This window comes from Pleurodeles waltl, chromosome 11 (assembly GCF_031143425.1).
Source record: "Pleurodeles waltl isolate 20211129_DDA chromosome 11, aPleWal1.hap1.20221129, whole genome shotgun sequence".
Taxonomy (NCBI): Eukaryota; Metazoa; Chordata; class Amphibia; order Caudata; family Salamandridae; genus Pleurodeles; species Pleurodeles waltl.
In genome coordinates this window covers 473,915,915-473,933,745 of record NC_090450.1, presented here as the reverse complement: position 1 = coordinate 473,933,745, position 17,831 = coordinate 473,915,915, and the positions used below count along the sequence as shown (strand labels likewise).

General features: G+C 41.4%; 1 protein-coding gene across 5 annotated transcripts in view; it reads right to left on the bottom strand.

Annotated features, from left to right (window-relative positions):
• Positions 1-17,831, bottom strand: part of LOC138265788 (ubiquitin carboxyl-terminal hydrolase 50-like) — a 384,629-nt gene that overhangs the window by 315,943 nt on the left and 50,855 nt on the right. The window lies entirely within an intron of this gene.

Here is a 17,831-nt window from a genome sequence, read left to right as displayed (position 1 = left end):
TCCTTGATGCTGCAAGTAGAGTTGGGTATGTTCTTGGCGTTTTAGTGATAGTGTGAAAGTGATAGGTTGCGCTTGCACAGCTTATGCAAATCGCAGGTGAATTGTGACGTATGTGAGGGAAGTAGGGAGTTTGCGTACTCCAGTTGAAGTTTAGTAGGAGTGTGTGTACTCAGTAGCATGAAAGTAGGGAAGTCGTCGAACTTCATATGTGTGTGGCGCTTTGTGCTAAAAAATTGTCCACGTGGTTGTTGATGATGTACCGACCCTGCGTGGCCTAAGACTCCGGAGTGTAAGTGTAGGAGACACTTGGTTATATGTTGTAATCTGGCTGGTTTAGTAGGCTGGTCGGGCGTGGTCAACGAGTCGGTGTGTAAGTTAAATGACTAAGAGAAATTTTTCTACTGAGATTTGGTGAGTCCTATGTGCACTAGAACAGATCCATTGATCAGTTGAGAGTAAAACTCGTGGGTCGAATTTTACTTGCGAATGTGGAAAACTAAGAAAGAAGAATAGCTGTATGAGCGAAAGGGCCATCAGTGAAAATCCGTAAGGTCTCTGAAGCGATTGTGTTAACTTCCTGTAGTAAACCTGCAGATTTGTTTTTGATTTTTGGTTAGTGTTTGCAATAATTTATGTTAGTTTCTGTGAATTGAAGTTTAGGAGGACGAGCCGCAAGGCTTTGTCAGCCGTTGTGTGTGTGAGTGTGACGTCATTTGAGCCACACTGGGATAGGTTGGATACTGAGAAGAGTCACGAGTGGATTGCCAGCCGTCCGTGAGAGGCAACTGGTTGAGAAAGCAGGTGAAGGGAATCTTGGGAGTAAAAGTAATCTCCTTATTTGATTCGAATACACAAAAGATAGAAAAGATTAAGTTTTTCAAAGCATTTAGGAGTGCCATGAAAGGTGATACATACATTAAGGCGACTGTGGCGGAGCCTACCTCACCGGGAAATTCTCCGGCTCATATTGTGATGGAGGAGCGAGGTGTCGCGTCATGCCTTTGGTTAAAACAATGGTGCAAACTGACAGAGAAAGAGGGAGTTTTAGCGTTTCCAGGACATGGATCGTTTAATTTGAGAGTCTTGGATCAGTTGGGGATGATGTTGTATGATACAAGGCCTCTTCCGAGACCAGCACAGTTTGAAGCCTTAGCAGTTTGGGAACTGATAGCAAGACAACAGCAGGAAATAAAGTTTCAAAGGAGAATAAGAAAGGTGGAGAAGTCTCTAGCAGAAGCAAGATGGGATGGGAACAGAAGAAGTGGAGAACAGCGACATGGCAGGATGGTAAGTTGTGTCCTGCTATCACAGAGGAAGCTGAGACAGAAGGGAAAGAGGAATCTAGCAAGAGTGATAAGAGTTTGTCAGGTAGTAAAAAGAAGAAAAAGGCTTACATACAGGGAGTGCCGAATTATTAGGCAAGTTGTATTTTTGAGGATTAATTTTATTATTGAACAACAACCATGTTCTCAATGAACCCAAAAAACTCATTAATATCAAAGCTGAATATTTTTGGAAGTAGTTTTTAGTTTGTTTTTAGTTTTAGCTATGTTAGGGGGATATCTGTGTGTGCAGGTGACTATTACTGTGCATAATTATTAGGCAACTTAACAAAAAAAAAAATATACCCATTTCAATTATTAATTATTACCAGTGAAACCAATATAACATCTCAACATTCACAAATATACATTTCTGACATTCAAAAACAAAACAAAAACAAATCAGTGACCAATATAGCCACCTTTCTTTGCAAGGACACTCAAAAGCCTGCCATCCATGGATTCTGTCAGTGTTTTGATCTGTTCACCATCAACATTGCGTGCAGCAGCAACCACAGCCTCCCAGACACTGTTCAGAGAGGTGTACTGTTTTCCCTCCTTGTAAATCTCATATTTGATGATGGACCACAGGTTCTCAATGGGGTTCAGATCAGGTGAACAAGGAGGCCATGTCATTAGATTTCCTTCTTTTATACCCTTTCTTGCCAGCCACGCTGTGGAGTACTTGGACGCGTGTGATGGAGCATTGTCCTGCATGAAAATCATGTTTTTCTTGAAGGATGCAGACTTCTTCCTGTACCACTGCTTGAAGAAGGTGTCTTCCAGGAACTGGCAGTAGGACTGGGAGTTGAGCTTGACTCCATCCTCAACCCGAAAAGGCCCCACAAGCTCATCTTTGATGATACCAGCCCAAACCAGTACTCCACCTCCACCTTGCTGGCGTCTGAGTCGGACTGGAGCTCTCTGCCCTTTACCAATCCAGCCACGGGCCCATCCATCTGGCCCATCAAGACTCACTCTCATTTCATCAGTCCATAAAACCTTAGAAAAATCAGTCTTGAGATATTTCTTGGCCCAGTCTTGACGTTTCAGCTTGTGTGTCTTGTTCAGTGGTGGTCGTCTTTCAGCCTTTCTTACCTTGGCCATGTCTCTGAGTATTGCACACCTTGTGCTTTTGGGCACTCCAGTGATGTTGCAGCTCTGAAATATGGCCAAACTGGTGGCAAGTGGCATCGTGGCAGCTGCACGCTTGACTTTTCTCAGTTCATGGGCAGTTATTTTGCGCCTTGGTTTTTCCACACGCTTCTTGCGACCCTGTTGACTATTTTGAATGAAACGCTTGATTGTTCGATGATCACGCTTCAGAAGCTTTGCAATTTTAAGAGTGCTGCATCCCTCTGCAAGATATCTCACTATTTTTGACTTTTCTGAGCCTGTCAAGTCCTTCTTTTGACCCATTTTGCCAAAGGAAAGGAAGTTGCCTAATAATTATGCACACCTGATATAGGGTGTTGATGTCATTAGACCACACCCCTTCTCATTACAGAGATGCACATCATCTAATATGCTTAATTGGTAGTAGGCTTTCGAGCCTATTCAGCTTGGAGTAAGACAACATGCATAAAGAGGATGATGTGGTCAAAATACTCATTTGCCTAATAATTCTGCACTCCCTGTAAAAGAGGAAGATTCCGATGTTGAGGATCTTATTACCTAGGTGTTGAGACTAACCTCCACCATCTAAGGTGCATGAGGGAGGGCCGAGTACGAGTTCTGCTCCAACCTCCCCCCCACAAGTGTCGGGGACAGCGGGACCAGTGCAGACAGATGACGGACAGGTACAAGGGGTAGTGCAGAGTACTTCTAATGCGCTATCAGCTTTGTTGGTCCAAACACAGATGCATCCGCCACCGATACAGAGAATTATTCTGAAGTACTGATACTTGAGACAACATCGAACTTAGTGGTACCAACGGAACAAGTAGTTCAGAGACCATTGTTAGTCCACACTAAGCCAACACCGATACTGATGCCCCAGGCACAGCCACAGGGTTTGTCAAGGTTTACACCAATGACAGGAACACAGTCAGATGTGACTCCAGTGATGAATCAGAGTATGGGAGTAGCCCTTCCACAGAATATGGGTATTAGAGCAGCCCCAGATGCAATATCAATGCCAATTACTGTTGGTCCAGCTGTACCATTATTTGCGCAAAAGAAGCCGATTACAGGAGAACAGGGCCAAATGTCACAGAGCCGCGTGAAGAGTGGGGTGAGAGAACATGTGCAGGTAATTTCTTCCATGAGTCAGACTTTTGATGGATCCAGGCCACTGATGGATCTCAGTCCACTAGTCGCGCTTCCCAGTACAGTAAAGGGCCAGAGAGCAAGTCAGAGATCGAAGCTCCTGACACCGCAACCTCCAGGTGCAGTGACGCAGCAGGTGCCATCACCAAATGCGAGTAACATTACGTTACAAGGATTGACTGCTCAGCAGCTGAATGAGTGGTTAGACAGTTTGAACACTCCACAGAATATGTCCAAGAGTGAAGAGCAGATTGATCATGTTAGGATGAATCAGAAATAACAGAAGTAGTCGAACAGGCAATGGGAGTGAATAGATTGGAAACCTATACAGAAGAAGAATTGACATACTTCTGTCCGAGAATCACGAGAGAAGTGGGCAGGATACATCAGAGATTAGCAGTTTTAGCAGAAAAGCAAGATGTTGAAATTGGAAAGACAAAACATTTGAAACAGTTACAGGTTAGATTTCGAGGCAAATGATTCTGAACACATGAGGTCAACCGGAATGAAAGCACATCTTAAAGAATTACTGCAGATTGCTCAGATCTGAGGAGCATTGGAAAAGTGGGAAGGCAGATGGACAAAGAAGAAGGATAAACGGAAACGAGATTCACAAGAAGTGTCTGAAAGTGTTCAGAAAGAAAAGGATCTGGTAAAAAATTTACCAATGAGGGAAATTCCAGTAGGGCAATTTGTTCATGTTCCGTGGCACAGGAGTGATATCCTTATCATTCACAAATGATTATCCAAAGCTGAGGGAGAAACCGGTTGAATGGTCCGCAGATAGATGGATTTGTGAAGCTTTAGAAATGTCTGTGGGAAGACTTGAATACTCTGTTGGAGATAGTGGTTCCAGCTGATTTATGGGTGGAATGCAAAAGAGCTGTAGATTAGCCAACGAGTGAGCCAGAAAGGGATAGAACTACAGGTGCACCATCTTCCGAAGTAATGAAGCATTATTATAAGGTGTTTGAATTCCTGAAGACGAGAATTTCGCAGTCGATACATGCGTACTATGAGAGGTTGTTGAAGGCATTCAAGGGGTACAGTGGCAAGGAACCGATCGAGCCGAAAGACAGATTTGTAGAGGGACTGAGACCTGAAATAGGTCAGATGATTAAGAGTCACTTGATTTGTTCGCAAGCAAAGCCGATTTATGAGGTGCTGCAGTATGCAAAATACTGTAGTGATGAGATTGAGTTGAAGCAGAAAAAGCTGAAGGAGAAAGCGATGGTGATGCAGATTAAGGCAGCATAAACAGGAGTGCAAGGGACTTTTGTTCAGCAGATACCACAGCAGCAAGGAACTGTCATGTTCCAGCCTCAGATGAGAGGTAGGGGTCGTGGAGTCAATATGAGTATTGTGGTGCTTAAAAATGATGTGCAAGGGATGAAGAAGATGTTACTCTGTCACCTTTGCGGAAATGTGGGACATTGGAAGCGGGAGCATCAGATGATGGTGCAGGATGGTGTTGTTCAGCAAAGTGGTGATGTCAATACATTTCAAACTTTGAAAGTCCCAAGAATGAGAGGACTTAATCCAAATTTTCAGAATAATGTGAATCAAGTGCAGAATTTTCAACCCATGCAACAGGTGCAAATGCCTCGTGCACAAATGACACAGATACAACCAGTGCAGCAGCAGGTCCCCATGGTACCTATACAGCAAATACAAATAGCTCAAGCCCCGATGAGCAGCAACAGGTAGTGCTTACTCCACTAGTCACGGGTCAAAGACAAGACAGAAGTAGTAACACCGTGCACCAATTTCCATTACATAGTGAGAATGAAATAAACGGTGACTGGTTGAGTGATACTTTGGATGAGGGGCCATGCATGCTTGCAGCGTCCCTAGAGGTAGATCAGAGAAGACCTTTCTTGAAGGGAAAAGTAATGGGTCATAAGCTCTCATTTCTGGTGGAAACAGGAGCTACACGTTCCACAGTGAGGAGTGTAGAAGTTCCGAATTTACCTCTCTCAGGGAGAACAGTTCAGGTTGTGGGGGTAGTGAATAAACATTTGACAAACCCGATCACAGATCCAGTACAAGCTGAGAATGGCAATTTCCAGGGACTGCATAAGTTTGTAGTCTGCAATTCCAGTCCAGTACCCCTATTGGGAAGGAATTTATTATGCAAGACTAAATGATCGATCTCTTGCTCAACTGCTGGGATAGAGATACAGACAAATAGTGACGATGAAGAAGAACTAACTCCAGAAATGGAAAATGACAATACAGCTGAAGAGTACCCATTGAGTGAGCTTTTCCAATGTTCACAGTAAAGGAGCTTCATTCAGATTTGCAGGGAACAGTACAAGAAAATGTGTGGGATCTAACGGGCAAGGAAGTGGGATTAATCAAGGGAGTGGAGCCGATTAAGGTTACCTTGAAGCCGAATGTAGTGTTTCCACAGCTTCCACAGTACAACATGCCACAACATGTCTTAATGAAAGTAGCACAGATAATCCGAGATTTTGTGAAGCAGGGAGTCTTGAAAGAAGTGCTAAGCAGCCCATGTAATTCACCAATAATGGGATTGAAAAAGCCGTGTGGAAAGGTACAAATTGTGCAGGATCTGAGAAAGATAAATGACATAGGGATCAAGTGTTGTCCCGTGGTGCCAAATCCAGCAGTAATAATGCTTTAGATTCCATGCGATGCAGAATGTTTTACCGTGGTTGACTTGTCACAAGCTTTCTTTTCTGTGCCTCTTCATGAGGATAGTCGGTTTCTCTTCTGCTTCAAATTCCTAGACAGAGTCTACAGCTGGTGCAGGCTTCCTCAACGGTACACGGGGTCTCTGTCTCTGTTCAATCAGATTTTGAAAAAGAATTTGGAGTCTTTGGAACTACCGTACCAATCGACTCTGGTGCAATACATTGATGACTTACTCATTGCCTCCAAAAGAAGGGACGAGTGTAAGTACTACTCGATTGCCCTATTGAATCATTTGGGAAAATTTGGTCATAAAGTGTCACCTTTAAGATTGAAGTATTGTCAGAAGTCACTGAAATATCTAGGTCACCAAATTGAGAAAGGGTGAAGGAGAATTTCCAGAGAAAGGATTACAATGATATTGCAGAGAAGTCCCTCGACTTCACAGATGTCAGGATGTTTCTGGGAATGGTAGGTTAATGGATTCCAAATTTTGCTGAGATTTTAAAGCCATTGCAACAACTGACACATAAGGATGTTACTTATCCCATAACATTAGATCAGGACCAGATGAAAGCGTTCACTGAGTTGAGAGAGAGTTTGTGCAGAGCTCCTGCGTTGGGTATGCCTGATTATACAAAGCCATTCACATTGTTTTGTCATGAACGTGATGCTTGTTCTCTGTCTGTCTTGACACAGGTCCACGGAGGTGCTAATCGCCCAGTGGCCTATTTTTCAACTACCTTGGACCCAGTTGTAGCAGCCTTACCTGGTTGTTTGTGTGCAGTTGCTGCAGTTGGTCAAAGCCTTTCACAATGTGAGGGAGTAGTGATGGGATATCCCCTGACGGTAATGGCCCTTAACTCAGTTGAGATTTTACTGACAAGGACAAAAACACATTATTTGACTGGTGCCCTGACTGACAAGGTATGAGACGAGCATTCTAGGTGCTCCAAATGTAACATTGAAAAGGTGTACAGTGCTGAACCCAGCAACCTTACTTCCAAGTGATACTGTCGAAATTGAAAAGGAAGACGACATTGAGCATGATTGTCTTGAGGGAATGTATATTCAGCACAAGTAGCAGAACTGGTTGCTCTTACTAGAGCATGACATGTATCTGCAAGATTAAGAGCTACTATCTATACAGATAGCCAATATGGATTTGGAATTCTTCAGGATTTTGGTCAATTGCGGTCACAAAGAGGTTACCTGACCTTTACTGGTTCACCAATGAGAAATGGCGAAAGAATAAAAGAATTGTTGTATGCAATACAACTCCCTGAAAAAATTGCCGTGGTAAAATGCAGTGCACATCTAAAGTCACAGGATTACGTATCACTGGGAAATGGATATGCGGATCAAGTCGCAAGGTTTTGCGCATTGGACTGTATATCATTCAAAGACAAGTGGGAACTGATGTCGGAGGAAGATGTCACATGTACAAGTTATGCATTAAAAGTGATTGACACAATGGAAGATTTGAACAATTTGCAGAGCAATGTTGACAAGGAGGAGAAAAGAGGGTGGTTGAAGATGAAGTGCACGCAGAGACAGGACAAGCTATGGGTATCAAAATAGGGCCAAATGGTTCTGCCAAATAGTTTGTTATAACAAATGGACAGATATTACCATGGTCAGGCACACACTGGAAGGGATGCCATGGTTCGTTTGTTCAAAATGGATTGGTTTAACCCTAAGTTTAGACAAGTCGCAGAAGCAGTATGTAATCGCTGTGTTATTTGTCAACAGTTAAACGCGGGAAAAGGGACAGTGGTAAACTTGAGCCGCATTGGAAGAGCAGGGGGTCCAGTCAGGAGAATGCAACTGGATTTCACTGAGATGCTTGTGTGTGGAGGTTTGAAATATGTGTTGGTGATTATGTGCATTTTTAGTCACTGGATTGAAGCATACCCCACGAGAAGAAACTATAGTCTCACAGTAGAAAAGTTGTTGCTTAGAGAGTTAATACCACGGTTTGGATTTCCGATCTCTTTAGAATCAGATAGGGGAATGCACTTCAATAACGAGGTGATTAAACATTTGTGTGCAGCACTAAACATTGAGCAGAAATTGCATTGTAGCTACCGCTCTGAAGCATCAGGACTAGTGGAACAGGTGAATGGTACTCTGAAATCAAGAATTGCCAAGGTGTGTGCAGCTACAAATCTGAAATGGCCAGGTGCATTGCCTTTGGTGTTGATGTCAATGAGAAATACACCTGACAGAAAGACAGGACTGTCACCCCACAAAATTCTCATGGGCAGGGAAATGAGACTACTAGCAGTTCCAGCCAATACACTTGTCAATATTACAGGTGTGTTGGACTACTGCAAGGGTCTGGATGATGTGGTACACTCTTTCTCTCAGCAGGTGGAGGCCGCCACACTGCCACCAATTCACGATCCTGGACACAACCTGAGAGCTGGCGATTGGATTGTTGTTCGCAAGAACGTGCGCAAGACGTGTTTGGAGCCTCGTTGGCGGGGACCCTAACAGGTGATTCTGACAACCATGACAGCTGCAAAGCGTGCAGGACTTCCGAACTGGATTCATGTGAGTCACACGAAGAAAGTGGCATGTCCAATGGATCATGAAGAAGCATTGTTGAGAGCACCAACAATATCAAAACAAGTTGCAGCACCTGAACCAGAAATGGAACAAAGAGAGCCTGAAATTGATCAAGAAATTGTGGAAGATGGATCAATCACCCCTGTAAGAGACGAAAGTGAAGAATTACAGGAGGGTGAGGAAGAATCTATCTCAACGGATACAGCAGGAGAGCCTACCACAGCAAGGTTTCTCCCAGGAGCAGGTCGTACTGAAAAACAAACAGAGCAAGTGCCAGACCAAGAAGGGGAGGGAGTAGAGTTGGATCAAAGTAAAAGTGATTTAACTCCTCCTGAGCCTGTTGCAGGTCCATCAAGAGAAAACACCTCAGAAAGGGAAAACGAGAAAAGTCCAATCCTGAGAAAAATATTGACAGAAGGTTCGAAGAAAGGAGACAATTGGCCCGAGTCACGAATAGAGAAAAGAAAGGAAGTGGTAATAAATGAAACAATAGAGGAAGAAGTAGATACCATGAGAAGAGAAGAATTAAGTGAAGGAGAGTTAAGTGGTGACCGAAAGTTGAAAAGACAGAGAATAGCGAGTCGAAGATATGCGGGTCCTGAATGGGCATATGCAGCTACAAACAAATGGCAGCACAAGTTTACGTCTTTTTTGTTTATAGAGAGGTTCCGAGTCAGTATTTTGATATAACCTGAATGTGAACAAGGAGCTGAACTGTTGAACCAATCTGAAAACATTTTGAGAAAAAGGACAGTTGAAATATAACTGGAGGAGACATTGATAACCTGATCTGACATTGAAAAGTGGATGTGAGAAGCTGCTAATCGATATTGACAAGGATAAGGGTTCCTTGATGTGAAACTGAGCTGTTGAATATTTTTATTTTTGATTTTTTGCTGCCTTTTCCAAAAGTTACTTCTGCTTTCTGATTCTTTACAGATCAAGGCTGAGTTAAATAATACAGTTAGGAATGCTAGGTGCTGTAAATATATGAACATTGGATTGGCGATTATGTGTGGAATTTTGTTTATTGGATTGTTAGTGGGTATGTCTTTTCTTGATGCGAAATGAGCTATCCATACTACTGCTTTTGAAACTACTACACTAACAGCTTTGGAGAAGTTTAAATCAGATTAGAAATATTTGCATGACTAAGACTCAAGGGAAATTAGCTTTAGATGCATTACATATAAGGAAGCTTTGTTTATATAGGCCAAATTCATGCACTGACACTTTATTTGTGGGTACGAGTGAATGTAGGCATGTGTTTTTGTTTCAGAGTAAATGGACTTTTATGTTGAATGGTCAGGACCTTGCGATTCCAGGTATTTACTATATTTGGAGACTTAATGCTTATTATCGTCTTCCAAGAGGATGGTATGGGACATGTTATTTGGGGATAGTGTTCCCAAAGATTTACCAGATAGAGGACTTGAAAAGGTTTCAGAAATTGACTGAATTACATCATAAGCGACAGAGGAGGGAATCCTCAAGATTCGAAAGTTGTCTACTATTGTGGATAACATGTTGACAAATTTTACAGGGGCAATACTCATGATAGATACTGAATTGGCTGCGGATAGAGCTATGACTCTTCAAAATCGTCCTTGCTTTAGACATCCTTCTAGAGAAGGACGGCAGAGTCTGTAAAATGATTAACTCTAGGCATTGTTGTTCGTATATCCCTAACAATAGTAGAGAAATAAGAAACTTACTTACTAACCTGACTAACTCAAGTAAGGATTTGTAGGAATTGAGGGAACCAGGTGTATGGGAAAAGGTAGGGAAAGGATTTGCTTCAGTGGGGAATTGGCTTAGTAACATTTGGAATGGTATTTTTTAAAATCATACAGGGAATATTAATTGTGAGTGCTTGTATATTAGGAATATGGGGACTATGTAAATTTTGTCATAAGATTAAACTGAAATGGTCTAAAAATAACCAGAGGAGCGTAGAACGAAGCAGAGAAAGATTCTACAGGGAAGATTTGAGGAGAAGGCAAAATGCTAAAGAAACGGAATTGTAAAACTGTTGGTGGTATAAGTAGTGTGATGACATATTTAGTCATCAGAGGAGGGATTGTTAACACAAAATGTATTAATTAGAAATTACTAATGAATGTTTATGTATTTTGAATAATGAAAAATGTAGAAAATGATTAACGTAGAAAAATAATGTGCACGTTTGAAAATGTGCCCTCGGAGAGCAATCACCAAGATTCACGAATTATATTAAAAGAACGACTAGCATATGTGAAATATTGAAAATGGATTAGAATAATGTAGTAGTATGTCATATTGAGAGATATAACTTATGTTTTGCATTATATTGTAGAGCTTAACTTAGCCAAAGTTGTGGTCTAGTTTTGCAAGCCTCGTGCAGAAGCTGAATATTAACGTTCAATGAAAGATGCTGACAAATCAGACTAACCATGAACTGCTTATTGTTGAAAAAAAATTGTTTAGCTGAAACCTTTGCATGAACCGACGGACAAGAGACTATGGAAACTATGATGTATCAACTACTGTGTAAAGCGCTCAGAGTGTACTTTCCCAGGACTCGAACAATAGAGACACTGACTGGAGAAGAAGATGCAACATTTTCGATACCTGACGAGCCGGATGATGAGGACATCGCAAAGTGAACCAATCAACAATCTGAGAACTGTACAATATTAAAATTCATAGATTTGGAGTAAATATACAATTGGGTAGAGTCATAACTGGTGATTAATTGGCCAATTAGGAATTGGGGGATAGTCTGGGAGACTTTGATATAATGCCATGACAAAGGGGGAAAACGGCAGATGAGAGAGATGTTAGGTGCAGATGTAGAGAAGACCATATTCCGAAACTGATGCAAGATCGAAGAAGATTTGAGATTCTGTCTTTGGGCTCAAGCTCTTGAGAGCCTGATGCGATGCTGATCGACTGATGACCTGAGGATTTGTTGCTGAACAATACCGAGGATAGGTAGATGTGACAATGTGACTGAATTAACTTTTGTGCCTTTCTTTCTAGGTACCAACTGTGCTGTTTTAAATAGTTTTTCTCTTAGCTAGATGTTTTCCAAATTCATGTTCTAAACTATGTTCATATGAAGTCCCACATGCTGATGCTAATCTGGGTTAGGTGAGGTTCCTACCTTACGACATTGACAAACACAGAGACAAATGATTGACGAACTGATTTGATGAACTCTGCTACTCTTGCTGAGTTATTCATTCCTGATTCGATTATTGACGTACGCTTATGCTTTAGGATGTACTCTGATGCAAGTTTTAATTTTAATTAGGCTATGTTTTTGGCGCCTTCTAATGAATTAATACAGATTTGTTGACTTGAATAAAGTTTGAACTATTTTTCATGATTAGTATTGTAACTAATAGGGAATAAAACTACTAAAATGTATAGTGAGTTGTGGTTATTCATGACCTGAGGGTCATGGGGTGTTATGTTTCTGATTCATTGATGTTGATGACTAATGTTTATTGAATTACGTATTGCATAGTGTGACTGCCATTAGCCTAGCTAGGATACTCCATGCGAATCAAAAGGTTCATCGACCTATACGCATCCCCTTGTAAGTTTACTTACTAAGGACCAGGTGCGCTAACAGCTCCTTGTCGAGTTGTTGGACCGGCAAGCTCTGGGATGCACCTGCACTCTGGAACTGGTACAGAAACCTGAAACGACTGTGAGCAGCGTTTTCAGTACCCCCCAAAATGTAGCTTGCTACTGTCTACTGAAGAAGGACAATATCCTGAAATACATGTCTAGAGATAAACAGCACTGGCTACACCAACCAGGGCAGGCTTTAGGGCGAACCGAGCTGTACGTCCGCACCGGGTGCTGATCTCAGGGGGGCGCTGTGTTTAGCAATAACCTAAACTTGCAATTTAAAGGCACGTGCTGAAAAGTTTCTTTTGAGTTCAGCCTTCAGGAAACAATTAAAATGTCAAGATACCTCTTGTTATTAATGCTCTTGCAAGAGAGAGATCGAGGTTTGTCTGGAAGCAGCTTTGACTCGTCATAAAGTAGCATAGAGGGTTAATATAACTGCTGCAAAGAACAGAATGATATTTTGTGTATCATAGCGGAGTGGATTAGTAAAGCCAGCCTTTACAAGCACTATAAAACAAATGAATGTATGCGAAAGTGGGTCTATGGAGAGATTAGTGGCACATTTGCCGGGTGGTAGTGAGGGATCTGAAGAAGCGAGCAAAAAAAAAAAAGACTATTGCACAGGGCGCCACCATAGCTAAAGCCGGCTCTGACACCAGCAATAGAGAAAATTAAAGATTTTTAACTAGACTGAATTTTATTATGCAGTGCACTTACCACAATGCATTTTGATGAAGCAGATGTCTTTCCTGCAAGAGCTATTCAAAGGATATCCCTGCTAATCCAGCTAGAGATATTTGCGGTGGCATCCTAGACATAATAGCTACTTAACACTTGTCCAGTAATCACTGCAAATGAAGACAAAATACGTGTATAGCTCTGTTGATGAAAGGCAGTTTTTATGGTAACTGCTTGATAACGTGCATTCTGGGCATTTATCATGCTAAGTAAACATGACAGCTACAACTGTTCTGGATATCAAGGCTCTGTTGGGAAAGTTTTGACAGAAACATTAAAAAGGGTAGTGGCATACCAGCACACCCAAATGCACTGTTAGCGCGTCGGACCTTAACAAAATATAACAGGGAACTTTATTAAGCAATCAAATGCTGCAAATGCAAATTGCTTACTTAGATACGGGGGCAGAGAGAATGGCTGTGCTTGAGTCATTACCTTATTGTAAGGAAGAGCAATGGGCTACGAAAGCTGAACTATAGGCTGAACTGGTAGGGAAGTCAGCACTGAAAAGGCGGATTGCAAGTCCATAAGGATAAGCCATCCCATTTACTGCACAAAGGTATTCAGGAGTCAGTATGGATTGACTAGGAAAATCCCAAAAAGGAACCACAGTCAGAGAAGAACTCTGGTGGGTATATAGGAAGGAAAGCCCCAGACAAGGCCCTCTGACCCTATTAATGGGAGAAGTCGCTGAAAATAATTATCTCTCCCATAAAGAGAAAGTCTTTTGACCAGTTTGTAGCTTTGGTTAAAAAACAGGAATCCTGGGTTCTGATGAGAGTATTGCTGGTAGAAAGGTCTAAGATGTAACCCACTAATTTTCCTATTTTTATACACTGCACAGACTCAATCCTCTTTGGAGATCTAAAAGACATTGGATATGGCATTGGTGATTCCTGATAAGAAAACAACAGCTCGTACCTTATCTCTTACTCCCAACAGCCATTTTAGAAATACGGCTGTTTCTAGTTAGAGACAGAGCTCCAGAGTTGAACTCACAAAAACATCAGGTGCATGCCAAAGAGGACACTTGAACACCACTGTCCTGTACGATCTAGTCCCACTTTCAGCCACCACATCTTAACATCAAAAGTTCACATCTTTCCATGTTTCCAATAAACAACAGGGCTATAGTGAAAATCCCTTGAAGAAAGCCAAGGATGGAGAATAGAGAATGAAGCCAAAGTAGAGACTGGTATTGTTGATATCTAATACCAAGAACACGCTTTTCCTCAGAGTATGTCTTCTACCCGTTGCCAAGTTAGAAGTGGTATTTGCAAGAGAAGATTAGAAATGATGCCTGACCTGGAGCAGAGCATAAGATTTGGCATGGACATTGGGAGGATTCTGTAAAGCATGAGGACCGTAATGTAATTGTGAGGTCAATTACAGCTAATAGAACTATGCTAGATATAGTCCTAAGGTCAACTTAAATGCACGATGTACTGCCAAATTCTTCCTCTACTCAGGGTTTTGTGAAATCTCAGGATCCCTATGTATATAACGTTTCTACACTAAACAGTACAATGAACTTACTCAGTGAATCAGTCCACCCATAACTCACAACAGGACACAATTTCTTAAAACAGGAAACTGCTGTCAACCCAAAATTGCAAGACTTCTCCAAACTATAATCAGAGAAGTGAATTAACGCACTTCTCAAAATTATGCCATCCTCAGAGCAAAAGATAAAAAACAAGGACATCTACACCTTTGTGTTCAACTGGTATTGCTTTCTTGTACTAACACGGCTAAAAGCGGCCATAGTGCAAGCCTTAAACTAACAAAGTCTACAAGCTTGCTAGCAGTGATCTGTAAGCCAGGGTTTTCCCCCACTTCTAAGAGTGTCAAAGTACCATTTACTCAATAAGTGATTACATGGGAATTGTATTCCTGGAATCTTCATACTGTAGTAAAAAGGGATATACGTGAAGAGGCAACCTAAAGATAGAAGAGAATTGTGGGACAAGAGACTCAGATAGGTATAACTTAAGTAGAAGGCCTTCCAGCACTGGAGAGTAGAGTTCCCCACTAGTGTTGTTCAATGGGGTTTCAATGGAGCTTTACCTAATCTAATGTGCCGCAGTCAACCTAAAGGCTGCTGCATAGTCCATCACATTGGATGCCACTAATCCACCTCTATGAGCACACCTAAAACAAATAATTCACCCATCAAAACTAACTGGAATCCCAGCCACGAGGAAATGGGTTTCTACTGGTTGACAACAGAGGTTTTTATCAGAGAATGGACCTCCTTGAAAGTTTATATTCCCAGCCATTCAAAGATCAGAGCAACTACAATTACATTTTTCTGTTGTCCTATACTGAAAATAGGTTGAATACCACATAATCACTTGGACATAGAATTGGAAATCATAGGCCAGGCATCAGAAGTGTAGTTGAGCTGTTGCAGGGCAAATGAGAAAACTGGGCTGCCCAAGCAATCAAACCAACTTTAATCAGCTACTGTGGCTGCTAGCCTGCGCTATGGAGACGGTTTTTGTTTAATCTCAAGTCCAGCATAGTCTTCTACTCTTTTGGCCGAGCAACCAACAATGTGAAGCCTCTCTGGTGCAAAGATATTCTGTTCACGGGGGGGGGAAAAAGTGAAAACCAACCTTTCAACACACTGCAAAGATTACACTGTCTTGTGTAGTAATACGTTATTTCAGTTGAGCTGTGACATCATAAAACCACTTGCTACAGCAAATGTGAAAGGCAATTCAAAGAGAGCAATTACTGCTGCAGTTTAAGCAATAAAAAGGAGAACCGTCTTTTCATTCTTCTTATCTGTTTTTCTAAAAAGGCCACTGATCAACAACAAGTAGATATTTATAGCATTTATGTTTAGTGATTCCACGCAATATCTCATAACAATAAAGACAGATGGACTGATTTAGATTTCGGTGGATGGGTTACTCCGTCACAACGGTGATGGATATCTCACCTGCCGAAATATAAATCCCATTACTTTTTATGGGATTTATACTTCGATAGAGGGCATATCAGTTCAACGCGTCCCCTGAAATCTAAATCAGTCCCGGAATCTCTGCATGTCGCTACACATTCTGAAATACAGCATTTTACTTTGGCTTATATTAAAATAATTCTAATACATTTTTGCCACATATTACCAACTACATTTTTGTTTGTTTAATGTTTAACTACAGATGCTTTTATTTTTCATATCTTCCAACTTAGTGTCTCTTTCATATGAGGGATTTAAGCAGATTGTGGGAAAGGCGATGTGCTCATGTACTATAAGCCATAAAATACCCTCTGCTGTTCAGTAAAATGATATTGCAGGTCACCTACAAATTCCATGACTATATAAAGTCAGTTCTAGGCCTCATTCTTCTATTGCCAAGGAACTCCCAGGTGATCTCAAATATCCTTATCATGTGTGGTAAGGGATTCTTTATCCCATGGAACACAACACTGCTAAGTATTGCTGGTGCCATCCCCGTTGTAAGGATCCCCCCGCCAATAATTGTTCGTACTGTACCAGTAAAAGTATTGCTATAATGTATAGCTATTCTTGTATTAGTTCATTCAAAGTATAGCATGTTTTAGAGGTCCTTGTGTTTTATTAAAAGAACAGCAATTCACTAAGAAGTGCGGTATGGATTTATAAACATGTCAGCCCCGTTCAAAAGTGTTGGTACCATTTCACTGAATCATGGCGAATGTGCTGGGAAATAAACAACCGATTGGATAATATGTTTGTAAACAATATCTAGGACACGATATTTATGTTAGACAATAGCTCTGCCTACAATATTCTTACATGTAACTATAGGAACTATCTCACTAAAAGTGAAGTGGCTCTGCTGAAAAGGGGGCAATCGAAAGTACAAAGCTACTGAAAGTAATACAGCCATGTTTACAAAAGGTCATATTATTTCATTAAAATTATGCCAGGTCTGTCGACAATGGCAGCTGCTCCAGAGTAGTGTCTATTATACCTGCCAGAATGGTAGTAGGAAAGTTGACAATTAACGCTAAATTCTTGCACCCTCTGATGGACTATTTCTATGGTGTAGCTCAACTAGCAAGGGCCCATTGTACCAACCTAAGTATTCTCTTCATGCACAAAATCTTCAGAATGACTATGCATGCATTTTACAATCTCTGAGCAGTGGAAAAGGTCAAAGAGAACTACACTCAAAGCTTTTAGGACTTATTCAGCCTTCCACCCTTCTGACTTCAGTAAAGTGAACACTATCAAATTGCGTAATAGTTAAACCTGCTATTTACAGTTGTGTTACAATTATGGGTTACAATTATGCAGAGCTTTGGCAGAGAGACAGAGGATAGAAACGTACTCTATGCATGGATTTAGACATGTGTCCACAATGCGATATTGTTTCTTTACCAGGTGATGGCTTGAAGGGTGCCACTACTCTACTACACAATGATGAACCAAGTGATGTCTCCGGCACCGTGGAGTGGCAGAATTGATATAGAAACAAGCCTTCTCTCCAGAGTAAGTTTGTACAGTTGCTTAACCGCATTGTTTTATGTCACAACATTGAACTTCATAGCATTATCCACATACCACTATTCACCACAGCAACAACCAGGATTCAAATCATGAACTCTTTACTTGGCACACACCGACATCTTAAGTGATTACATTAACCGACGCAGCTT